This window comes from Oncorhynchus mykiss, chromosome 13, assembly GCF_013265735.2.
Source record: "Oncorhynchus mykiss isolate Arlee chromosome 13, USDA_OmykA_1.1, whole genome shotgun sequence".
NCBI lineage: Eukaryota > Metazoa > Chordata > Actinopteri > Salmoniformes > Salmonidae > Oncorhynchus > Oncorhynchus mykiss.
Window position 1 is genome coordinate 41,884,329 of NC_048577.1, and position 26,408 is coordinate 41,910,736.

The 26,408-nt window shown below is 43.0% G+C and overlaps 1 protein-coding gene across 5 annotated transcripts in view; it reads left to right on the plus strand.

Annotated features, from left to right (window-relative positions):
• The window catches only part of tanc2a (tetratricopeptide repeat, ankyrin repeat and coiled-coil containing 2a), a 136,937-nt gene that overhangs the window by 12,681 nt on the left and 97,848 nt on the right, over window positions 1-26,408 (plus strand). For all 5 annotated transcript variants that reach the window (XM_036941127.1, XM_021557960.2, XM_021557961.2 and 2 more), the window contains exon 2: window positions 21,687-21,788. The gene's annotated coding sequence lies outside the window, so the exon portion shown is untranslated. The remainder of the gene's footprint in view (window positions 1-21,686; window positions 21,789-26,408) is intronic.

Genomic DNA, 26,408 nt, shown 5'->3' on the forward strand with positions numbered 1-26,408 from the left:
AACAGACAGTTGTTACAGTTTTCGGTAGCACCGTCCGTCCAGGTATCTGCTTTAGTGGTCCCCTGCAGGATTGAGTTGTAAAGAGCAGGGCTTGACGATACGTCTCTATATTACGGCATACGCTGCGCTATGCTAGACACAGTGTACACATGGGATTCTTTTCTGTTTCATGAAGGAAAACCATATCATAGTGCTGAAGACTGGATAGAGATAAAATGGCTTCAAATCAGGTTCATTGAGTGGATGTGCCACCAAGCCATCCTGTTTTAAGGTTTAATGCCTCACATGGACATAGAACTTAATTGCTTTATACGGCGGCCTTGAGAAAGAGGACACCACATTTAGCCCATTACCCTGCATAAAATGGATGATTTTGCCTTCTTTATTTTCTCCCACATCTACATAATGTGACCATTTGTGCGTGGTGCTAGGCGATGGCCTTTTGTTATGCATTAGGCTAACACAGTGCTATTGCTACCTCGGATTGTGTCCATATACACTGGTAACCCGCAGTGACCACTGCTCCCCATTCCCTGCCCTCATTACAGAGGTAATAGAATCCGCCTCTGTCCCCTGAGCACACAGCCTTCCATACGTTTCTCATCAGCTCATTCCCACCAAGCCTTCCATAAGCCTCCAGTGATCATTGACTTTGAACTACCTCCAACGAGCCCATGTGATCAGCACGGGCCTGTTTATTATGCAGGTTTATGGGGGAGTGAGCTCCACCACGTCCCCATTCTGTCGCTTCCGCTGGAGACGGAAGGAAAAAAGGAGACAATCTACTATAAATTCAGAGTAGAGGGAGGATCTGGGCTCTTTCAGAAGCCTTTGTTTTTCATTGCTGCATTTCTCTCTTCATACCATCTATACCTAACACTAGATTACAGAAGAGTGCTGATTTTAATCTAGGCTATATAACTGCTATTGCTAAAGCGTCTCCACTGTTTGTCTATATAAACGGAGGAAAGCCAGCCAGTTCTGTATCTCCTACTGGTGGAGTGGAGCAGTGACCTCCCACTGGGGCTGGTGGATTCCTGCACTCTGCTGTATCATTAATGAGATTGTAGCAGAGAAAGGGCAGGGACAGGGAGGGGGCCAACATACAGAGAGACAGAACAGAGAGGGACAGAGAGAAGACTGGCAAATGTGGACGGAAAATAATGGGAGAGGGGTTAGGAGGGAGAGGGTAAAAAGAAAACAGTCTCAATAACATGGTGGAGGAAATGGAGAGCTTAATGCTGTAATGGAGGTTCATGGGCTGAGTTACAATTGGCCTACACTACATGGCTCTTTAAACAGTGGAGACTTCTCCTCCATAGACTGCAGGCAGGTCTGACCACAGCCAGCCCCATAGACAGAAAACTATCTTAAAGTATTCACCAGGTGTCTATACAAGAAGACACCATTCTGTGTGTCACCTGTTTCTGCTTTAGGGTGTGGCCCTCCTACAATAGGATAATAGACAGATATAGGCTTTGCCCTCTGTTTACTCTACCTGTTCCTAAAACTGGCTTCTGGTGCACTGCACAAAGAGGCCTATGTTGTCCTTCTACTGTTTATGTAACAGCTGCTACTTTATCAGTAATTTATTCCCTGTAATAGCCTATAGCCTACTTTGAAAGAAATTAATTAAATAAATAAAATTGGGGTGCAAAAAAAAACATGCACGGTTTTGGTCCGTGGGCTGCCTGCTGCCGATCTCTGGTAGAGATAGGCATACACCTGCTGCCATTTCAATGTGACATAAAAGGAAGCTAGATCGCTGTTAGTCTGAGGGAGGCTCACATCTGGAGTTCCTCCTGTTATCACAATCAGGGATCTCAACTGGGACTGCAAGTCGGATGGATGGAGGTTGCTGCCTGGCAGATGTGAAACTCCAGCAGGTTCGTCCCAATCCAGAAAGAGCTACAGCAGCAGTGTAATGCACGACTATGATGAGAGCTCTCTGATTCTTGTCTCTCAGCCTGGTGGGATCAAATCAAAATCAAATCCCAATGGTGGGATGATGGCAATGACTTTAGGAATCAGCCCTGAATCACCCTTCATTCATCTCTAGGGTGGTTTTTGATAATTTCTCAATCAACTGGCCCAATCAGCTCTGAATCACCAGGTTTTGTAGCTCTGGACTACAGAGTGCCACTGGTGCATTTCCTTCTCTTCTGCATCATTTTGGCCACTACTGTTGTTATGAAAGGTACCGCCAATGAATATCCTGCTTGTATTTATCAGATCCTAGTCTTGGAGGCCTGAGGCTGAGCTTAAGATGTAGGTCAGCAGCATCAGAACTACAGTTTGAAGGGATATTTTCCCAAGACAGGAAACCGTTATGTAAATGAGGTATGGTCAATTCTGCTGAAACAGGTTGAAACTAGATTGCACCAAGTGTCTTGACATGCAGATTAATTATGTGGTATATGACATCATGCATAATGCTCTCTCTTCATTCGTGATGCATCAATATGACATTTTTGGCTGATACTGATATCCGATATTTTCCTTGCCAAAAAAACCCTGATACTGATAACCGATATTTCAAATTTTAGCTGCCTTTTTAAGCATTCTAGTACAGTTAAATAATTAACACACACACATGGACGCAGCGGTCTAAGGAACTGCATCTCAATGCAAGAGGCGTAACATTGAATCCAGGCTGTATCACATCCAGCTGTGATTGGGAATCCCATAGGGTGGCACACAATTGGCTCAGCATTGTCCGTGCCATCATTGTAAGTAAGAATTTGTTCTTAACTGACTTGCCTAGTTAAATAAAGGTTACACGCACACACACCACACTGACCAAAAAGTTATTTTGTTGGCATTTATGTGTATCTCCATTTACCAGTAAAACCTAATCCAAACCTATTTCTTTCACTTACTTGCTGTTTCGTTGTTCATTTGTTTAGTCGTTTCATTCTCAACCAGGATTTCTATGGAACGCCGTTTGGGTCTTTGCGTGTCAAAAAAGATGCACATCAAATAACACTATTTGACCAATCAGGACCTGAATATGACTGCACGTCACAATTTAACACGTTCATACATTTTTTTACGTGGTTATTACACATTGATTACACTCACTCACTCGTATTTCATGTGTCACAACGATTCATCGATACATATGCTATGATGCTGGAGAAGTTGTCTCACATACCTACAGTGCTGGTGATAAAAATAAAAAAAATAGCTAGGTAGCTCATGGATGCAAACAATGTTCTTCCCCAAAAACATAGCAAATCGATCTGTTTCAGTAGCTATAGTTAGCTAGCTAACTATATAGCTAGGTGTCATCTAAAATAACCCTAATTTATAAGACTGTTCTTATTTGATTAATGGTGGTCAGACCCATCTATGTGAAGCTAGCCATAATAAGGATTAGCCACAATAGTGGACTTTGTGGTTAGCCTTCAAAATAAAAGTATGGCATAATTCTACTATTTGTGTTCATTTGCTTCACTGTCAATGACATACTTTTATCTTGAAGGCAATCCTCAAATTCCACTATTGTGCCTAATCCTTATTGTGGCTAGCTCACAACACATAACCTGGTCCGGTGGAGCCTCACTAGCCAGATGAAGCTAGCTTGCTGCTTTTAACAATAGGTTTGGGCAACAGGGTTAAGTAGCTGGCTAGCTATTTATTTTCATGAACTGAAGTTCAATTTCAATAGGCAAACAAGTGGCAACCTAGCTAATACTTACTCACAAGGATTCCTAAATCATTGCTAAGAATAATGAAAATGACTGCAGTTTCTACTGGTCATTTATTTTCAGGCTGGTTGTATTGGTGCTACCTAGGTACCAAGCTAAAGCTAGCTACCCCAGAAGTTGCGGTGGTTCAATATTCCCAGTTTCTCAATATTCCCAGTTAAGTTGTAGGTTGTAGTTATTATAGGAATTATGACGTGTCGACTATTTCTCTCTCTACCACTTGTATTTCATATACCTTTTGACTATTGGATGTTCTAATAGGCACTTTAGTATTGCCAGCCTAAACTCAGGAGTTGATAGGCTTGAAGTCATAAACAGCGCTGTGATTCAAGCATTGCAAAGAGCTGCTGGCAAACACAGTAAAGAGTGAATGAATGCTTACGAGCCTGCTGCTGCCTACCACCGCTCAGACAGCTCTATCAAATAGTAGACTTAATTATAATTTATAAACACAAATACGAGCCTTTGGTCATTAATATGGTCAAATCCGGAAACTATAATTTCAAAAACAAAACGTTCGTTCTTTTAGTGAAATATGGAACCATTCCATATTTTATCGAACGGATGGCAACCCTAAGTCTAAATATTGCTGTTACATTGCACAACCTTCAATGTTATGTCATAATTCTGTAAAGTTCTGGCAAATTAGTTTGCAACGAGCCCTGAATCTGCGTGAAATGAACCCAAGATAAGTGACACAATTTCCCTAGTTGATATTGCCTGCTAACATGAATTTCTTAAAATATGCAGGTTTAAAAAAAATATATACTTCTGGGCATTGATTTAGGGAAGGCATTGATGTTTATGGTTAGGTACATTCGTCCAACGATTGTGCTTTTTTTGCTAAATCATCCCCCATTTGGCGAAGTAGGCTGTGAATTGATGATAAATTAACAGGCACCACATTGATTACATGCAATGCAGGACAAGCTAGTTAACCTAGTAATATCGTCAACCATGTGCATGCAGTTAACTAGTATTTATGTGAAGATGTTTTTTTATAAGGTAAGTTTAATGCTAGCTAGCAACTTACCTTGGCTCCATGCCGATTTAATCGGTCGACCGCTACTGGAGAATACAGTGGAAAATTCTATTGGAGGACATCCTTCGAGTTGGGATGCACACCATTGTTACTGCTACATTTACTGTGATATACTTACAGAGCTCAAAGCAACTTTAATCAGAGGCCTCTATCACATTCATCACTCTTCTTGCTCACTGTCGTCTCGAATACTGTTTGTTACGCTTACTTTCAATCAACTAGGCCCATTTTCTATCATTGTCACCCTCCCTGTTAAATTTGTCCACAAAGCTTGCAATGAAATAATTACTCACATAAAGCTGACTGAAAGCAGTTTAGATGGGAACATTTGTCTGTGGTTTTTCAGGTCTGTATTTACAGTTTCTAAAGGGTATCTTGGAAGACCACGCCCTCTCAGGCACTTAAGCCCTATAGATACCATGAGCAGACCTGTAGGATGAGTCATACAGTGGATTCTGTGTGTGTGTGAATGTAGGACTGTCTATTGTCTACATAAGTGCAGGAAGCACTGTCTGATAAGAAAGAAAGATAAATTCATAACCTGGGCCAAACCACGCCCCCGCAATCCACAGTGAGAGAAAGCATAATGTTCCTACCCATGTCTGTTTCCTGGAATTTGTTTATAAAACAACCTGCTCCCTCTCTCTTTTTAACTCCTCTACCCTCCTCCCATTTCCTCACCATCCTCCTCTCTTCCTCCTCCTCCCTGTGGGCTGACTGTAATGGAGAGAGGCAGTCACTCCGGTTTAAAACCACCTCCAAACAGAGAGATGGGGATGAAAAGAATGTGAGAGGAGAAGGAGAGGTAGACAGAGAGGACACCGCCGGTCACGGGCTGATCCTTCTGCCTGGACTGGAATCAGTAGGGTAATATAGCCAGAAGGGACCTGGAAGGCACCAGCATGGAGCCGCTGCAGCCTGTACTGGAATTGATCTCCCAATTTATTTAATCTCTGCTTTATGGTGCTGGCTGTGTCAAACCTTGGTGAATTTGCTGATTCTGCAGCGTGCTCAATTCATCAACACTGTAGTCAAACAGCTGACCAATCTCTGATACGAAGACGTATTAGTGTTTATCTGTCTTTGCCAGACTGCATTGGACCTCTTTGATATGACAATACATTAACTTTGAGACTATGCATTTATCATAACTAGAACAGAGAAACGGAGGGCGCTACCGCAAGCTGTCACTAGGAAATATTTTTTGATAATGTGCAAACACCCTTAGGCTTATGTACGTTATGGGGGTACATTTGTTTTGGCTTTTTCGTAGCTGTGTGTCATGTGTATTTCTGGTACGATAAGAGAAAGACAGACATGCAGTGTCGGAAGCCAGCACTATAAACAACACCCTGTTGGCCCTCAGACACATTGCTCCGATAGAAGCAGAGCAGAGACATGGCGAGCAGCATATCTTTGTGTGTGTGTGAGAGTGCACTTTAACAAGATGGTAAACCTGGAGTTTCTTACCAAGGCTTACAAGCAGCATTAGCCCCAGGGCAGATAACAACATCTGGAGTGGCTCAAGTCACCACTCAAAGGCTGCCTTATATTCTCTCAAAACAGTAGCTCTTAAGAAGCTCTGGCTAGGGTTCTGGTCAGGGGAATCGACAGGCTAAAATGAGGCTAGGGCTTTTTTGTTTTGTTTTTACTCGCTTTAGGCTACATCCCTAATTTTCTTGGCCGTTGTTCTCTGAGCACGAGTGAGGGATTGTTCAGCGTTGTACCCAAGGGATTTTAGAGCTTGGTTTGACTCGGAGTCAAAAAATGAAATTATACAGGAGGACCAATGATCTGTTATGAATGCAGATGGATGGAGCCTTCCAACCAGGCAGACACAGAGGGCCCTGATGATATTCTCTGGTCATACATAATAGCTAGGCCTATTTCCATTGATATGTAAAAATGGGTTTTGTCCTGTTTTGGAACATAGACTAGTATTAGATTAGTATTACTGTTGCTTTGTTCCCTCAACCGCTAGCATTGGGCACAGGCTAAGAAGGCTTAGGGGCGTGATCCTATCATCCCTACTCTCCTTTGTATGCAGAGATTAGCACACTGACACACATTGGTGGCTTGCCTCGTTTTAGCTATAAGCTCAATCAATGAGGGCTGTTTACCTTGACACACACTCCCCTACATATTTATTTGGACAGTGAAGCTAAAACATTTTAATTTGGCTCTGTACTCCAGCACTTTGGATTTGAGATCAAATGTTTCATATGAGTCTACAGTACAGAATGTCACCTTTTATGTGAGGGTATTTTCATGGAAATCTGTTTTAGAAATATCATAACCACCCCTGTTATTGTCAATGGTGAGGTTAGCATGTCTTGGGGGTATAATTTTGTGTCTTTCGCACTCATCATTATTCAGGATTCATTAATTTATTTATCTAACCTTTTTTTTTAAACCAGGCTAGTCAGTTAAGAACAAATTCTTATTTACAATGACGGCCTACCCTGGACAAACCCTAACCTGGACGACGCTGGGACAATTGTGCGCCGCCCTATGGGACTCCTAATCACAGCCTGGAATCTAACCAGGGTCTGTAGTGACGCCTCTAGCACTGAGATGCAGTGTCTAAGACATCTGCGCCACTCTGCATTCATGATTATAGCATCCACATTAAGTGTTCAAAAACATATTCTATTCACAAAAAAAGTGACTCCAATGAACAAACTTCAAATGAATCTAACAAGTTTGTAGAGTCACAAGCTTGATGTAGTCATTGCGAGCTAGGAATATGGGAGCAAATACTTAACTTTCAACTATTTTAACACACACATAAGTGAATTTGTCCAAATACTTATGACACCTTCAGAAGGTCAAGTGCTTTCATTTGTAAGTGGTAGAACAGATATGTATGACAATACCCTATAATAAAAGGGGACATTATGTACCCTCATATGAAACATTTGATCTCAAATCCAAAATTAAAGTTTTTGCTTTGCTGTCCAAATAAATACGGAGTGTATGAACAGACATGAGATGCTCTCAAATATAGAAATGGGTTGCTTAAGACTGATATTGCAGCTTTCACTCTTGCTGATGTGCAAGTCTGCACTCTCATAGGCCATTTATTTATAGACCTATTAGCATAAGATATTTCAGACTTCATGGCTCTTCTCAGAATGGTTTAAACATTAGAATCAAGGCATAGGCAGATGATGTGATTTATATGTGTGCCATTTTGGAGGCTTAAATATAAATTGGATTAGGCCTACATTTTCCTCTTAGAGAAAATGCAGTTAAACATCATCCTAGACAGAATATTAGAGATGAATGTATCTTCATCTTTATCGGTGTCTCTAGACGTGACACCGGCTCTCCTCTTTAAAGCCTTTTCCTCAGGGGCTACAGCAATGTCATTTTCTTCTGAATATCTTTCTCTCTCTTCTAATCTCTCTCTCCCTCTTCCGGACGGTGGATTTTGTCCTTGCTAGGGCACAGGGCTCTCCGCTGTTTCAGCACACGGTGCTGGCTAAAAATACCTCTCCGCCCCTCTGGTCCAGCATCCAATCCTCAGCGTGGGAGTGGGAAGAGAGATGGAGGGAGAGAGAAGCAGGAGAGGAGGAGGAGGAGGAGAAGAGGGTGCGATGGAGGGAGGGGGAGTAGGCTGCGTTTCGCCCTGGGTTGCACCAGAATACAGAGACACTAAAGCACTTCCAACGCAGGAGCTCCACAGCCTACTCTGCCAAAGCACTCCTCTCTGTCAGCCAGAAGCTCAGGTCATTATAGATGTGGGAGTGGAGAAGGGATTGGCCACTTCCATGAACAAGTCTGTTTACACTGTGGATGTGATACAGGCTGCTACTTTAGTGCAGCCATGCAATCAAAGGGATGTTGCACACATGATTTAAAACGAACTTGCGTCATTCATGTTATTCTTGCCACACTAATATGAACTAATATCTCCTTTTCCACTTCCTAAAACAAACCTCAGGCCATTGCAAGAAAATATCTAGATGTACTGCAACTGAGCTCTCCCTGTTCTTTGATCTTGATGGCTCACTCGGCAGCAGCTATTAGAGAAAAACTCTGCCAGGTGATCTTCTTTTGTTGAGATCTTCCTGGCTGGTACAGTAGGCTACCCCAAAAGGCTTCTCCCTCTAAGGTCAATGTCATTAAGACAGGAGAGAGAGTCTTACACCTTGGTTACACTGTGTGTGTGTGTGTGTGTGTGTGTGTGTGTGTGTGTGTGTGTGTGTGTGTGTGTGTGTGTGTGTGTGTGTGTGTGTGTTTTTTTTTTTCTTCTATCCCCACTAGATGCGATCATGATACACAGGTTCAAATACCAGAACCAACGACACTATTTTTGATTTAACCTTTTATTTAACTAGGCAAGTCAGTTAAGAACAAGTTAACTGGCCAAACCTGGATGACGCTGGGTCATTTGTGCGCCGCCCTATGGGACTCCCAATCACGGCCAGATGTGATACAGCCTGGATTCGAACCAGGGACTGTAGTGACGCCTCTTGCGCTGAGATTCTGTGCCTTGTGTGTTTAACTATGTGTGTTTGTTAGCTATTTAACTGTGCTATAATTTTTTCAAAGTCCACTAAAATTTTAAATATCGGTTATCGGTATCATCCAAAAATGTCATATTGGTGCATCACTAGTCTGAGAGTCTTTAGGTGCCTTTTGGCAAACTCCAAGCGGGCTGTTAGGTGCTTTTTACTGAGGAGTGTTTCCGTCTGGCCACTACCATAAAGGCCTGATTGGTGGAGTGCTGCAGAGATGGTTGTCCTTCTGGAAGGTTCTCCCATCGCCACAGAGGAACTCTGGAGCTCTGTCAGAGTAACCATAGGGTTCTTGGTCACCTCCCTGACCAAGGCCCTTCTTCCCCGATTGCTCAGTTTGGCTGGGCAGCCAGCTCTAGGAAGAGTCTTGGTGGTTCCAAACTTCTTCCATTTTAAGAATGAGGGAGGCCACTGTGTTCTTTATCTGGTTATTTAATTTCTGTAAAAATGTCTAAAAACCTGTTTTTGCTTTGTCATTATGGGGTATTGTGTGTAAGTTGAAGTACAATTTTTATTCAATTTTAGAATAGGGCTGTCAAGGGGTCTGAATACTTTCTGAAAATACTGTATATTAATTTCAGGACAGGTTGAAATGCATGAAACATTCATGGACATTTAACTGTTGCTAGCAGTTTGTCCTGGGAGATGAACATTGGGTTACTTTACCTGATCATGCATATGGTCCCTTTAAAAAAAAATCTGGTTATTTTTTATACACAGAGAGCATGTACAGATAGAGAAGGAGAGGGGGCCTCATGGGCCGACATCTGCTAATGGATGGGCTACTGAGTTCTTAATTGACTTTTCGAGGAAAGGCTCCTACTTTCCCACTCCAATCTAGTGCCATCTCCAGGAGAGCACTGGGGGAGGCCAGCTCAGCAGATGTCCCCCTGAGGTTACTGTGGGTTTCATTAGGAGGATGGACCTACGGAAGACATGCCAACCATATCCCCATGCTTTAGGGGCAAAGGAAATGGATAAGGCACTTTTTCCAGGAGATGAATTAGGCCTAGTAAAATCTCTTAGCAACATTGGAGCTCAGCTCCAGCTCAATCTCGTTTTTAACCATCACTAAAGCTCACTATGTGTCTGTCTACCAGAGTTAACAAAGGTCAATGTTTCTGAAGATATCACCCCTTTCCCTCCCTCCTCACATTTACAGTGAGAAAAATGACAGTGAGTGTTTTAACGGTTATTTTATTTGACCTAAAAGTATATTATTTATCTTGTCTATTTAAAGAAGGAAAATGCTTGAGCAATCAATGGGAAAATGAAAAATCCATGAATATAGTTCCACCATTATTTTTGGTTTGTTTGTACACGCTAGCATGAACAATGCCTTCTGAGGATGTTGGCAAACAAATTGTCATGCAAATGAGAGAAACAAATTCATACACCTCATCTCGTTCAGTGGGTTAGGCCTCACATTAGGGGTGTGAACGTTTAAACAATTCAACGAAATCGGGGATCTTTAACGTTAAGAAACGCAAACCGTTTTTTTGTTCCCCCCCCCCACAAAATTACAATCACAGTGCAGTTATCACAACTTTATGTTCCTTGTTATAGCCTAACTAGACGATGGGCTATAAAGGGCTGGGGAAAGTTGTGTAATTAAAAAAAAAACAGAGGGGAAGAGGTGAATTTGGGAGGCATGCAAGACAGATCACCAAGACATGCGCTCCGTGTTTTTCAGCGTATTTTTCCCCCCCACTTTTTTTTGTGTGCCGATTTTAGATTGGCGCAGTGCATGGTTCTGAGTCTGTCTGCTGACCTGCCTATACTGTGCCTCTCTCCTTCCCTTGAAAACTCGCTATGAGAGATGCAAGTGTTTTGATTATTTGCTGTACTTCCGAGAACACTGTCTCCTCCTTTCCAAAAATATGGAATTTAAGAGTCGATTCCTAGTGGAATCTAATCTTGACACTCCGAAATGGGAGTCGACGTGCAAGGAGTCAACTCTCCACCACTCATTCTTAACAGTTGGAAAAATGGTGGCGAAAGACAAGTGACAGCAGCGAAGTCCTAAATGGCAATACTTTGAGAAGTTAAATGAGAAGGAAATGTAAACTTTGTGGTGGAACTGAGGTACAGTAATGGTAGTACAGGTGCAATGCTTAACCATCTGAAATGGATGCACATTTTTAGGGATTTGACACACACCCTAACACACACACACACACACACACACAGTCAAGGCCACAGCTTCCCAACATGTGTGCTGCTATCTTGACTCACAGTGCTACAACTCTCTATAAAGGCATGCGTTGGATTGCTGCATTAATAACTAATCCCTGTGTGTAAGGTCATCCATCTTGTACGGTCGTTCTCCCGGTATGTCCCTGTGTGTGCAGAATGGAAGCATGCACGGGTCTGAAATAGAAAAGGAATCTGTTGAAGAACCACATTATGTTCTTGAGATCTGGAGATCACACTCTGGAGGAGGTTGCTTATCCTGTTCCACAGAAGAGCCACTGAAATACTCACATTTGGAATGGTGGCGAATAGGGCTGGGAATTGCCATGGACCTTACAATACGATATTATCTCATATACTTGGGTGCATGATTTTGTTTTGCCATTTCTCACAATTCTATATGTATTGCGGTTCAGTACTGTGATTTTATTACGATCCGATGTTCCAAACATATTGTTCACCTTGTGTCTGCTGCAGATGGACAAGAGAGCCATGAAAAAGTCATTTTTGATCAGTCATGGAAATAAAAGTGCTGTAAATAAATTGGCTCCCTATTGTAAAAAGAAGATTGAGAACAAGTTATGAAGGAAAAATACTGGAGTGTTGGTGCTGGTACAGCCAACTAGTGCAAAAATAATATTGTGATATTCTCAAAATGATACAAAACATCAAAAATAATATCCCGATGTGTTACTGTATTGATAACTACCACTAGTGGCTTAACAGTCTAAGCCTATATGAAAATAATTACATCTATCATAGTTTACGAATACCAAAAACCATTACAATAGGCTGTTTTAATAACCAGGATGACTTCAACCTCAAGGAATGAAGAGAAATGATTTGACTAATTTAATTCACTCAAGTTTCAGTTTAGAGGGACATCACGGAATAGAGTGATATTATGACGCTCCAGTTTAGAGTTCCTTATGAGGGAAAAAATGTATTTTGAGATTCGTCAGTAGAATCCGCCTTTTCCCTCTAAGGGCTTTGCATGTCAGGAAATTAACACCTCCCAGCTGGAGGGATATCATTCTTTTGTTTTGGCTTAGCTTGTGTGGCTTTAAGCCTAGTGGTTAGAGCGTTGGGCTAGTAACCAAAAGGTTGCTGGATTGAATCCCTGAGCTGACGAGGTAAAAAAATCTGTTGTTCTGCCACTGAGCAAGGCAGTTAACCCACGGTTGCCCCGGGTGCCGACGACGGGGATGTTGATTTAAGGCCGCCCCCCGCACCTTTCTGATTCAGAGGGGTTGGGTTAAATGCGGAAGACACATTTCAGTTGAAGGCATTGAATTGTACAACTGACTAGGTATCCTCCTTTCCCTTTATATGGCCAGTAGATTTCTTGGCAGCCTCCCCTTTCTTAGGCAGCCAGTCTTCTCCCTGACCCAGTTGTCAGACAGAGACCATCAGGTGTGAATCCCCATCCTCTCACACTTCCTGTGGCAACGTCTGACTACAGTCCTGGCGTGTTCTTCCACCATCCAACACTGACTTATTATCCCCTCAGGCTATTCAGAGCAAGACATGTCAAAGTTCTACACGCTTCCTCTGACATCTTAAACACAGCACCTATGACTTTCCTCACCCTTGACTGCTCACACTGAGACTTCAGTCTCGCCAGGCAGTGCTACTCCTCACAGTCCCAAGGGACTGACTGTGAATTTGCAATTTTCTGCTCTGGTGGCACGGCGATGTGTAATTGACTTAATGAGATGGATTTTGGAAGGGATGGTAAAGGATGGGGGGTGACTAATTTTAAAAGGAGGCGCCAGTAGAGCTCCTCCAGCCCAGAGAAGGCTCTTATATCATCACACTCTGGTCCTTCTCAGGCACATCCTGACTTCTTGACCCACAAAGTAGTCTCACGCTATTGATAATTTCTAGGGTCCTATTGTCTACTTGACGTCTTTGGACTGTTGGTCTTGAGTGACCCAAGTCCTCAGGATAGACCAGAGATTTATGTTTGCGATATGCCGCCAATGTTATGGGACGTTTTTGTTCTGAACACCTCACTGCAAATTTGAGACTGGATTTATGGAGATATCAGATACATTTCTGACCTCAGATTTTATTTTTGCTGTACACTGATAACTGGCAGCAACTCAGGCCTCCACAAATGAAGGTCCAGGTCTCTGCTTAGGCATCAGCCTTATATGCACAAAACTCAAAATCATTGAATTGCGTTATCTAAATAATGGCTTTATATTAGTTCAGAGCAAATTGTATTGTTCAGCAACTCCTGAAATGATTTGTTTATGATGACATGTGCCATATGCTATCGGAGCTGAAGATAATTATTGTTGCACTGATGGGTACCTCTAAGCGCACGGTTGGTATTTTCTGTGTTAACAGTAATTAAGTTTGCTACTTGCATTCTGCTATTGCTGGGTGTGAGAGAAAGATGCTTACTAGTTAAAAAAATAATAATTATGTAGTGTTTTTTTGTGGGATTAAATTTGTAGGACTGAGCTGTGGTAACTCTTATACTGACAGCCTTTCTCTAGGGGTTTGAAACTACATCTAGCTTCACAACCGCAGTGTAGTTAAACGTGGTAACACTAAAATGGTTTGTTTTTGTGCTAGTATTTTAATAGCAAGCTAGGTAATGTTCTTTCCAAAAACAAAACATTTAGAAGATAATGATGCATAACTTTATGCAAAATTAAGTAGTTATTATTGGACCCTGAGAGGAGCTCTTCCATGATTACATCATAATGAAACCAAAGGCACTAAAGCACAGATGGATATAATGCACAGATCCCGCTGTGCCATAAGAGACAAGGATCCGGGAGAAGGGAGGCATGGCTAAAATGTGGGTCTAAGCCCAGGAACAAGAACCCCTGCTGGGAAAGACTGAGATTAAATGTGCTCGGTACATACAGACATGGAAAGCTGGTGGAGCGACCGCAGGAAGGTCGGTCCTGACTGACACATCTGACAGGCGTAACCCTTGGCTCTGTGTTGGGTCCTGGCAGAATGCTAAGAGGATGGAGGACTGGGTGTCTACCTGTCACCTCTCCTTCCCTTCTTTTCTGCCTGTCCTCACGCATCAGCCCTGACAGGTTTTTAAAAATCTTTTACTGACCTGTCACTGACCACAGAAAGAACCAGGCTGGCTTCTCGCCAAGCCCTTCCCGCGCCACAGACCCCTTGCCCCTCTGCCTGGGGCGTTAACCCTGCTTATCCCCCCCTGGCAGGGGCACAGCAGGCCAACAGGAAATGAGAGCAGATCAGACTGCTTTTAAGGGAATGAGAGATGAAGTTGGATGGCTGAGAGGGGTGTCAGGGGGAACATGAGGGGGTAGGAGTGGGGGGACCAATGTTATTTCATACTAAGGGACGACAAATTCAGTCTGATGAGGGGGCAGTGGGTACTGAATAGCAGCGGTGCTCTGAGGAGGAAGAGAATCTGCTTCATTGAGTTTCATTCTGTGTGGAATGAGTCTTCTCTTATTTGTTTTCTTGTCTGGCTGTCACCTCCGGTCTGATAGCCAAGAAGGCAAGCAATAAATTAAACCCTTTTGAAAAGAAAATCATACAGTCAGAACATGAAAACTAGAATGAGGAACCAGAACATTCTGATGGCTCATCTCTCCAGATATATTAAAGCTTAGTGTCTCTCTCTCTGTCCAGGACAAATATTTAGTTTTGTTTTTAAGTTGCACAGAAATTATACTTGGCTGAAGTGACTGCAAACACTTACTGGCCTGATGTGGCCATGGTGACAGCAAAGAGGGGGTTTTGTACTCCCCTCAAATCTTCTTCCCCATATATTTTTATCCATGTTGTGCTGGTCCTCTGACCTTCTGTTGCCCAGTGCCCTTAACACAAACAAAGAATGGCCTAATATATATATATATATATATATATATATATATATATATATATATATATATATATATATATATATATATATATATATATATATATATATATATATATATATATATATATATATATATATATATATATATATATATATAGGACCATTTTTTGATAAGACAAAATATATCTATAAATATCAAAATGGTCAACCAGGACACATCGAGGGCCATTCAAATCTGAAATTCACTTCCTGAAAAAAAGGATTCAAGTTTTTGGTGTACGCTACAGAGCATACTATCCTCTCATCGCAAACACGAATGGTACACAGGATGTACAGTGGGGCAAAAAACTATTTAGTCAGCCACCAATTGTGCAAGTTCTCCCACTTAAAAAGATGAGAGGCCTGTAATTTTCATCATAGGTACACTTCAACTATGACAGACAAAATGAGAAAAAAAAAATCCAGAAAATCACATTGTAGGATTTTTTATGAATTTATTTGCAAATTATGGTGGAAAATAAGTATTTGGTCAATAACAAAAGTTTATCTCAATACTTTATATACCCTTTGTTGGCAATGACAGAGGTCAAACGTTTTCTGTAAGTCTTAACAAGGTTTTCACACACTGTTGCTGGTATTTTGGCCCATTCCTCCATGCATATCTCCTCTAGAGCAGAGATGTTTTGGGGCTGTTGCTGATCAACACGGACTTTCAACTCCCTCCAAAGATTTGGGGGTTGAGATCTGGAGACTGGCTAGGCCACTCCAGGACCTTGAAATGCTTCTTACGAAGCCACTCCTTTGTTGCCCGGGCGGTGTGTTTGGGATCATTGTCATGCTGAAAGACCCAGCCACGTTTCATCTTCAATGCCCTTGCTGATGGAAGGAGGTTTTCACTCAAAATCTCACGATACATGGCCCCATTCATTCTTTCCTTTACACGGATCAGTCGTCCTGGTCCCTTTGCAGAAAAACAGCCCCAAAGCATGATGTTTCCACCCCCATGCTTCACAGTATGGTGTTCTTTGGATGCAACTCAGCATTCTTTGTCCTCCAAGCACGACAAGTTGAGTTTTTACCAAAAAGTAATATTTTGGTTTCATCTGACCATACGACATTCTCCCAATCTTCTTCTGGATCATCCAAATGCTCTCTAGCAAACTTCAGACGGGCCTGGACATGTACTGGCTTAAGCAGGGGGACACGTCTGGCACTGCAGGATTTGAGTCCCTGGCGGCGTAGTGTGTTACTGATGGTAGGCTTTGTTACTTTGGTCCCAGCTCTCTGCAGGTCATTCGCTAGGTCCCCCCGTGTGGTTCTAGGATTTTTTCTCACCGTTCTTGTGATCATTTTGACCCCACGGGGTGAGATCTTGCGTGGAGCCCCAGATCGAGGGAGATTATCAGTGGTCTTGTATGTCTTCCATTTCCTAATAATTGCTCCCACAGTTGATTTCTTCAAACCAAGCTGCTTACCTATTGCAGATTCAGTCTTCCCAGCCTGGTGCAGGTCTACAATTTTGTTTCTGGTGTCCTTTGACAGCTCTTTGGTCTTGGCCATAGTGGAGTTTGGAGTGTGACTGTTTGATGTTGTGGACAGGTGTCTTTTATACTGATAACAAGTTCAAACCGGTGCCATTAATACAGGCAACGAGTGGAGGACAGAGGAGCCTCTTAAATAAGAAGTTACAGGTCTGTGAGAGCCAGAAATCTTGCTTGTTTGTAGGTGACCAAATGCTTATTTTCCACCATAATTTGCAAATAAATTAATAAAAAATCCTACAATGTGAGTTTCTGGATTTTGTTTTCTCATTATGTCTGTCATAGTTGAAGTGTACCTATGATTAAAATTACAGGCCTCTCTCATCTTTTTAAGTGTGAGAACTTGCACAATTGGTGGCTGACTAAATACTTTTTTGCCCCACTGTATATGTTGAATGCATCATATGACCCATGCGTTGTGGGTTAATCAGTAGTGTTTAGTGAATATCCTAAAGATGCAGGCTGTCCGACTCCCACTCCACATCATCTTGTATTCAAGATTTTGATCAGCTCGAAGACAGATGGTTTGCCTGAGAGCCCTGTCCCCCTCCAGTCCTGAGCTCCAGTATGCGTGTCTAGACCAGAGTTATCCAGACTTACGGAATGACACCCACCCACCTCCCTCTCTCACCCCCACCCTACTTCACTGAGCCTTGGAGTCACCATGGAGTTGGGGTCATCCATCTAGCACTCGAGCTGTGCTAAAATTAGTGCAGCACTTGGCAAACTTAAGCTGGCAAAGTGCCATGTCATTGTGCTCTACTGAAAATGTGATATCTACTGTATCTACAAGGTGTTGGGTTTTTCAGATCCCTCAAAACGAGCCCAGAAACCGACTGTTTTTAACACACGTATCTAATCCCGGTAACATCTCATTACTGAACAGTTTTTTGTATCAAAACACAAATGGACTGAAAAGTTTTTTTGCAGCGTAAAATACCATCCTGGCTTCATTTCACAAAAAAAGACATCCAAATGTAGGCTAACCATTGCTCATCTTCTGGAGGGCCACATAATGCTACATCTGGGGACCAGACCAGATACTGGAAACAATTGACTCTTTGCCTCTATCATCTCCATTCTTCAGTAAATGTCCCCAGTAAGAATGAGGATCTGAATGAGCATCTATTCACTGTTTGCTGTGTGGTTTGGTTTGCCGTACCTCATTATCCTTCTCTCTGCATACCATTATACAACTCACTTCAGCCAGCTCTACTCTCAGGAAGCAACAATCGAGGCTTTCATACCGTAAGTGCAATACACACACATCCACCCAAACGTCTGGAACTTAGAAGTTATTTTCATAACTCTGTGTATGGTATGGAGTATGGTGAGGATGCCCACGTACAAGGAGGTTTGGGTGTGGCAGCCCTAAAACAGCCTCTAGTCTCCTTTACCTCAGGACTGCTGATGACAACTCAATAACTGGATAGCCTTCCATAGCCATGTCCCATCTCGTGATGTTAAGTGATGTTAATTAGCTAGTAGGCCTACATTTGATATGTAGTACGAGTTGACGCTGCTTTTGTAAGAGCTACTTGATTCCGTTGTGAAGAGACTGTGACTGGAGTTGCCACACTTGACTGACTGGAGGTCTTGGGTGCCCTGTGGTCGAGAGGGGCTCTGTTAAACACAGGACAAACAAACACCTCAGAGCTTCTCCAGTGTGGAAATCCTAGTGCTGTGCTCAGCGACTCCAAACCCTCACCCCCTTTTTTCCGATCCTGTCGTTATGGCAGCGCAACCCTGCGACTGTGCTCCCTTCTCAAATCTCAGGGATTTGAGCAGGATTCGTGTGAGTCTGTGTCTCACAGCATGTCTTTTGGGGGTGGGTGTGTGTGGATTGAGTATCTGTCTGTGGGTGGGTGGAGATTTTTTTCTTCTCCTTTTGACTTAGTCCATTGTGCTGTGTGGCTTGTCTCGTTCTCTGTGGTTTCTTTGAGCATAGCGTTTGTGTGTGCTTCCTGTGTGTCCAGGTGTGTGCGTGTCTGCCCCTTCATCTGGGTCTTTCATCTTCATGTGCAGCCTGTTTTATACCTTCCCCTCGTTTCTTTATCTCCACTCCACTCCTCCTTTCTCTCGCCACCCGAATCTCCTTCTCGCTTTCCTATTAGCTCTTCACATAATGTCTGTTCTGTTCAGAGTGCCAAGCGACTCGTAGCCATGATTTGCATGTGTCACAGATCCCATATTCTCTCCCCGCCCGGGGCCAACACCCGCCAGAGCATGTAGGAGTCAAGGGGTGCCCTCTAAGAGAAAGTGAATGATCTCTCTATTGCCTCTCAATCCTCCCCCCAGCAATTCAGTCGCCCTCTCATTCAGCTGAATAGGGACCCGCGGATCGCAACCCTCCAACACATAGGCCATTTTGTGGCTTGAGTAAGAATCAGTATGCATTGCCAGTGAGTATTGGTTGAAGCATTCACTGTAATATGGCTAACTCTGGCCCTGCTATTGTCTGGTGGTGGGTGGATGATGGTGTAGGCTACTTGAAGTTACGCTGCCAACCTGTTGTACGCTGTCCAGAATTCAACTTGATACAATTCAATTATCCAAGCACCTTTCTTTCCTTTGTCTGCACTGATGTGTGGAGGTGAAAGCAAATTTCCAGTAGCTTTTACGCTAAATCCTTTCATCTTTCCTGCTTTTTAAATTCAGTCAGAGAGCTACTTTAGACTATTGAGATGCATCCTCTTACTTTCATTCTCTGGTTTGGATGACTGAACTGGCTGGCTGTGTGCTGGATGACTGAATTTGTGGGTGATGTAAATTCCCCTAGTTCAGTATGTATGCTTTCTCTGAGTGGATGGGCTATAAGCTTAATCCCTCAGCCAAAGACAAATAACTTAACTGGAAAATCACCCCATTCCCCTAGTGGATTCAGGGTATTGAATAATATCCCTCTGTGTCCGCCTGTGCATGTGTTTGTGTGTCTCCTTGTATGTAACTTATTTATTGGGGGAAATATCTCTTCACTTTGACTAGTATTGGATTACTCTGCACTGTCAACAGCTATAAAGCATAAATAACAAAGCCACGCCTCTCTTACTCTGTCCTCACTCTTTTCTCTTTCTCCCTTCTGCTCTCTGCCTTTCCTGGCCAGTTTAATAGCCAAGAGCACTGCAAAATATTGTTTGAATTTGACTAGTACCTGAATGCGAAAATACCACATCAATTCCGCATGAGATGTCAGCCAGTACAGTTTGTGCAAGCCTCTGGAGTCTGAGCATTGTGTTAGTCTTCCACATGTATGATCGAGGGGAATATACCTACATATGTAACGCAGCCTTTCTTTTGTTATCATAAAAGCCAGTGCTGCAAGAGATTGGGGCCTTTGATGATGCCTTGGGGGAAATCATGACATCATAGAGGATGTGCAACTTTCTTGCAGTTGAGCAGGTTTGGGTGTCGCTTACTTGAAATCCCTTGACTCGCTCCAGTCTACCGGGCTACCCCTCCGCTTCTCATCTGTCATCTCTGGTGTTTTGGCTATAGTTCAGTCGTATCTGTATCACACACCACAATAATGTACTTGTGTTCACTTTTAGAAAAGTTCACTTTTAGAAAACTGAGGTAAGGCCCCTTATGTATGTCTCCTCTTGTGCGGAACATTTGTTGACTTTCCATGCGTTGTAACACCGTACCCAAACCAGCCGCGCGCCATCGTGCACAAATTGATTTTGTCCCCCCACACCAAACACGATTAAGATACGCAGGTTAAAATATCAAAACAAGCTTTGAACCAATTTTATATTAATTTGGAGACAGGTCGAAACACATTTATGGAAATTTAGCTAGCTAGCTTGCAGTTGCTAGCTAATTTGTCCTATTTAGATAGCTTGCTGTTGCTAGCTAATTTGTCCTGGGATATAAACGTTGTTATTTTACCTGAAATGCACAAGATCCTCTACTCCGACAATTAATCCACACACAAAACGGTCAACCGAATCGTTTCTAGTCTAGTCTTCTTTGGACTTCTATAGTGATTGGCAACTAACTTTCATAAAATGTGTATAACCACCACCGACCTCCGTTCGTCTTTCAGTCACCCAGGTGGGTATAACCAATGAGGAGATGGCACGTGGGTATCTGGTTCTATAAACCAATGAGGAGATGGGAGAGGCAGGACTTGCAGCGCGATCTGCGTCAGAAATAGAACTGACTTCTGTTTTAGCCCTTGGCAACGCAGACGCTCGTTGGCGCCCGCGAGCAGTGTGGGTGCAATAATTGCATGTCTAAATTTATTTTGCAACGCTCCCGCACGCGATGTGAGCGGTGTAGTCAGCATGTTAAGGTGCGCCTTTGAATTATTATTATTTTTTTTTTACTATTTTTATGAGATTAACACAAAACTGTAGGGGGGAGAAAGAGTAAAATAACAAAGGGTGTCCAGGAACGGGGCCAGAATGTTGAAAAAGGATTCTGACAGATCTGAGTTTTTATTTTCTTCATGTTTTTCATGGCTCGGCCTTGGCAGAATCTCTCTCCCTCTCTTCTCCCAGGGGAGGAGTCAATCAATCAAATGTATTTATAAAGCCCTTTTTACATCAGCAGATGTCTCAAAGTGCTTTACAGAAACCTAGCCTAAAACCCCAAATAGCAAGAAATGCAGGAGTCAGGATGTGTCCTCATCCTGACTTCGCCATGTGTTACTGTGCCCCATATTCAAATTAAGCTAATGTCTTAATTAAAAATCCCAATCTCCTATGTTGTCTGCCATGCAGTCTGAGAATATAAACTTTAATCGAAAATGAGAAGGTGTTATTCATTTAGCGGGTTATGCAAAGGTTGGATGTAATGCTGACTGTTGACACTATGAATTACTTACTGATGATTTCCCTTTTGCAGGATACACCAGAGTGCATCAGTTGGGAGATGGGAGAAGGGCTTAGGCTTGAGCCCGTTGCTGCCCCACCCGTCTCACTGTGAGGCCTTTGTCTCCTACTCATGGCAAGTCCCCACAGCCTACATCCCAGAAACAATTTTTTTTCATGTGATGTGCATGTCATGTGCTATTGTTTATATGTCATGGTATACCACAGAAAAAGTCTGGGGACAGTCGCTACAAACAATGCCAGTTTTGTCTGAGCACAGGGACAGTGTTCATGACTGTGAGAAACTGAATATCTGGTTGAAGTTGGTCCGTTGTGAGTATCCTAACTGTCAACTATACAAAACCACGTTTGACATTTTTGATAGGGAAGCAACAGAGGCTATCTCCCCATTTTATACGGTCTGGATGAAACTGTTCAACTTCTATAAATGTACATCCTCTCTCAGCTCCAAACTACTCTTTCTCTACACTATTCCAACTACGACCAAGAAATGGTAATACTTCCCTAGATAGAACTGTTGGCAGAGGTAAGGTAGGCAATGGTAATTCCACATGTGTTGCAGTTTTATATTCCTCGTGACAAAGAATATACTATTTTTTGCATTTAAGCCTAAAAACACTTTTCAATTCATAAAAAGTTACTTTCTCTACAGAAACTTCAATATCTATTGGAAAATTGAAGATACAAATTGGATTTGCTAAACATCTGATGCTGGAGCTGTCAAAGATGATGGGTCAGTTGTATATCCAGCCATACACTTAGCATGTGTACATTTGTGAGAGATGGGCTATGTCATTTACATGTACCTGGTTTTTCTAAACAACAGCAAGGCAGGTACTTAACAAAGCTCTCCTTTCAATATTGCTATAGCCACAAGCTAGAATTCATTGTCCTGATTGGTGACATTGTTTTGGGAACAACAAAATCCAGTCACGTTGCTAATTGATGGGTAGGAAGCAACAAGTGACTGATCAAAACATCTCACTGCTCACGGATATCAAACGACTCCAATAACGCACAAAACTGCAACAACCAGAAAGACGAACTTCCACCAAGAATTGCCACGCATCCTGTACTCATTTAATGCAATAAAGCGACAAGTGAGACCCAAACAAAGCCAGCCCTGTGTTGAGCTCAGTAGCCCTCTCCCTAGCCTCTCTTTAGAGAACACTCTCTTGTTGTCTTCTCACAGAGCTGAGGCGAGCATCACCATGTCCGCTCAAGGCTCATCTAATTATCCAGTGGCCGCCCAGCCGTGAAATTGGCGTTCGGCTGTGAAATTGAGCCAGTGTGGCTGGAGGAGACCTTGGCGTTTTGAGAGACCGTCGCAAGGTCCCTTTTCTTTAGAACGGACAAGGGCTGGGCGAGGAGGAGGAGACAACGAATGGCGTATCCAGCCCGGCCAATTCAAGGCGGCCATAATGAGCATAACAACAGCGAGGGCAGGCACACCACAGTGGATTAGCAGAGGATTATTACCTTTTGATCTGTTATGAAGAGGGAGGAGCTAGGCGAAGGGCAATTAGCTGAGAGGCAGCCAACTGACTAATTTCTTTTGTGGCTGTTGTCAAGGGGAGTAAGATATACTGTGCTGTTCGCATAAGACGTGATGGTTGAATGGGGTAGTGTGAAAGAAACCGTCAGGGACTGGATTTTCATGGTGGTGGTGCATTTGTAGATGGAAATCCATAAAACAAAGACAGTTTTGAATGGTTTCTGGGGTATTTCTATCTTAAATTAATATGTATTAATGTAACAATTCTGATTTCTAGAGTCACTTCTGTAGTAGGCTTATGCTTTATATAATCATACCGGCTAATGGAGAGAATAATTGGAAAAGTATTTCACTGTATTTTCAGTGACTCGTTTTTATTGACATGTCAAATGAACGGACAGGCTGGTGCCCAGCTAATTGTTTGACCATTTCTTGGGGATTTCATGAGATTAGGATGTAAACCTCTCTCATGATTTGCTTGTGGTTTGATCTGTTTGTTACGCAAGAGGACATGATGGGGCATGGAGGGATGAAAACATTACCAATGTTTTATGAGGAGGTTTAGAGACTGACCTAAATGCCTTTTGAAGGGCTTATTAATAATGACTTATCAAACAACCTTTACAACCAGGTAAGTGTGATAGATCCCTAGGGTCTACTTCCATGGATAAAATCTCTCCATAAGATTTTGTAACCCATGCTCAAGTGGTCCAACTCAGCGCCACTGCTTTATACCTTTCCTTGATGAGATAGCTGCCACGTTACTTATACTATTAACTTAGTAAATGCTTTTGCTAATGACGTGTTCATGAAAAGTATCAGAAGGACTATTAATTTGCTCTGCATTTAGCATTAGCCTAAAGCCTTTAAAACATTCTGGCGCAATTAAATAGTTAAACTCGGCCGTCGAGAACCACTGCAACGTCTCGCTTTCGAGCAACGCTGTGTTTAAGGTGTTAGCTCGCCACCTGTGATCAAGGAACAAATCTATTGTGTGTTATTTTAAGCACAGGCATCTGTTTCTCAACTCTCTGCTGTTTTTAATTGTCTTCAAGCAAGTCAGTTTGCTTTTATGCACATTCATTAATTTAGACAACCTTCGCTGTTGTCATGAGCAGTTCAATTTCAAATGTTTTCAAACCAAATAATCTTCACCTATGACCTGCGTATCTTGTAGGTAAACCGAATTGTTTCCCCCCCTGTATGATTTGCAAAACAAGCCGCCCTTGACGCATACTGTATTCCCCCAGCATGATTGTGCTGTCATGTACATTCACTATAACTAACAATTTATTTAGCTCCGATAGCCAATTAGGCTGTCTGCGTGAGGCCTGGTCTGTTTGCTGAGACCCACTCAGGCGTTGTAGTGCTTATTAGTTATCTGCCTTCTTGGGGGTCTGGGTGGACAGCAAACCAGTTTGGATTGACAGAGCGCCTCAGCCCTCGTTGTCATTGGATGCTCACACTGCCACTCAAGATTAGACAATCCTTCCAGGTCCAGCATTAGTGAGATGTCACTCATCAGGCCTGCAGCAACATGAGCAATTATCATGTTCTTTTAGTTGCAAATCGGAGCAGCCTAAGCCGTGGTTAAACTCGGATAGGAGCTCACGGCAGACATTTTGTCAGACAATTCGTGCCATCATGGACGTTGACATAGTCACAGCTCTCCCTCTCTTTCTCACACATCTTTCTCTGTATTTTCTCTCACCTCCTTCCATCTCACTCTACTTCTCATGATGTAACTCGCTAGTTCTCGGTCTATGTTCTCTCATTCCTTTTTTCATTTATTTTAATATCCTCCCTTTCTCTTCACCAGACTTAACTTCGCAGACACAAGTGAGGTGAGGAGGTGGAGGGAGGGAGAACGAACATAATGCAGAGAGGGAGAACGAACATAATGCAGAGAGGGAGAACGAACATAAGATTGGCGTAATTACAGAGCGACCTGTTTCCCATGGTCAGGAGGACTGAGTCTGAGTACAGCAATAACCGTAAACAGGCTTTGTTCGTCCTCTCGTGTACTTTTGTATTGTTTGTCCTTTTTTGTATATATTTCAATTTTATTTTCAATCTTTTTTCCATTTTGATTCAATTATACCTTCCGGTAACCTGCCTCACCCAATGTGATACGGCTCCGCTATTTTTTTTATTTTATATAGCCAGAACCACCTAGCCATCAGAAGCTAGCCATCAGCAGCTAACCAGCTAATTAGCCACGAGCTATTTAGTCATTGCTAGCGGCCTTTACCTTCTGCACAGATACCAGCCCTTTTTTAGCCTTGATAATACCTGCCAGCCTACTAGTATTGGACTGTTTCTCCACTACAACGCCGGATTCCTGCCGTAAACCCTGGACCATTACTCTTGGTCTTCACAGCTAGCTAGCTGCCACCAAGTGACCCAGTACCAAAGCTAGCCCTGAGCCAGGCCAGGCCCACCTTCCGGCCTACTCAGTTGTTCACCCGGACTCCACCCAAACACGGCTACAATCCACTACTCCACCGGATCCTTGCTGTAAGCTCTGGACCTTGGCACCGGATTACCGCTGCTACCGAGTGGCTATAGTTGCTAACGCCCCTGCCCCAACGCTGGCACCAGTTAGCCGTGAGCCAGGCGCATCTCCCGGCTAAGCAAACTGAATTACTACAATACCTATTTGGCATCTGGCTCGGATCCTTTGTCGACACAACGCCCCGCCGCACCACCACGACTGGTCTGCCGACTAATTACTCCATCTGCTGTGCCTTCAACAGGCCTCTGTCGGAGCAGACACTTCTACTAGCCCCGGCCTGCTAACTTTAAATGCCGTGTCGCCCGCATGCTAGCGTAGTAGCGACTACTGTTTCATATATTGCTGTCCCCTGGACCCTATTATCACTTGGCTACATAGCTGATGCCTGCTGGACTGTCCATTTAATCACGGTACTCCATTCTGTTTATTTTTGTTTATCTGTCGGCCCCAGCCGCGAACTCAGGCTCTGTGTGAAGTTAACCCGACCCCCTCTGCCCATTCATTGCCATTTTACCTGTTGTTGTTGTCTTAGCTGATTAGCTGTTGTTGTCTTAGCTAGCTCTCCCAATCAACACCTGTGATTGCTTTATGCCTCACTTTGTCTCAAATGTCAATATGTCTTGTATACTGTTGTTTAGGTTAGTTATCATTGTTTTAGTTTACAATGGAGCCCCTAGTTCCACTCATCATACCTCTGATACCTCCTTTGTCCCACCTCCCACACA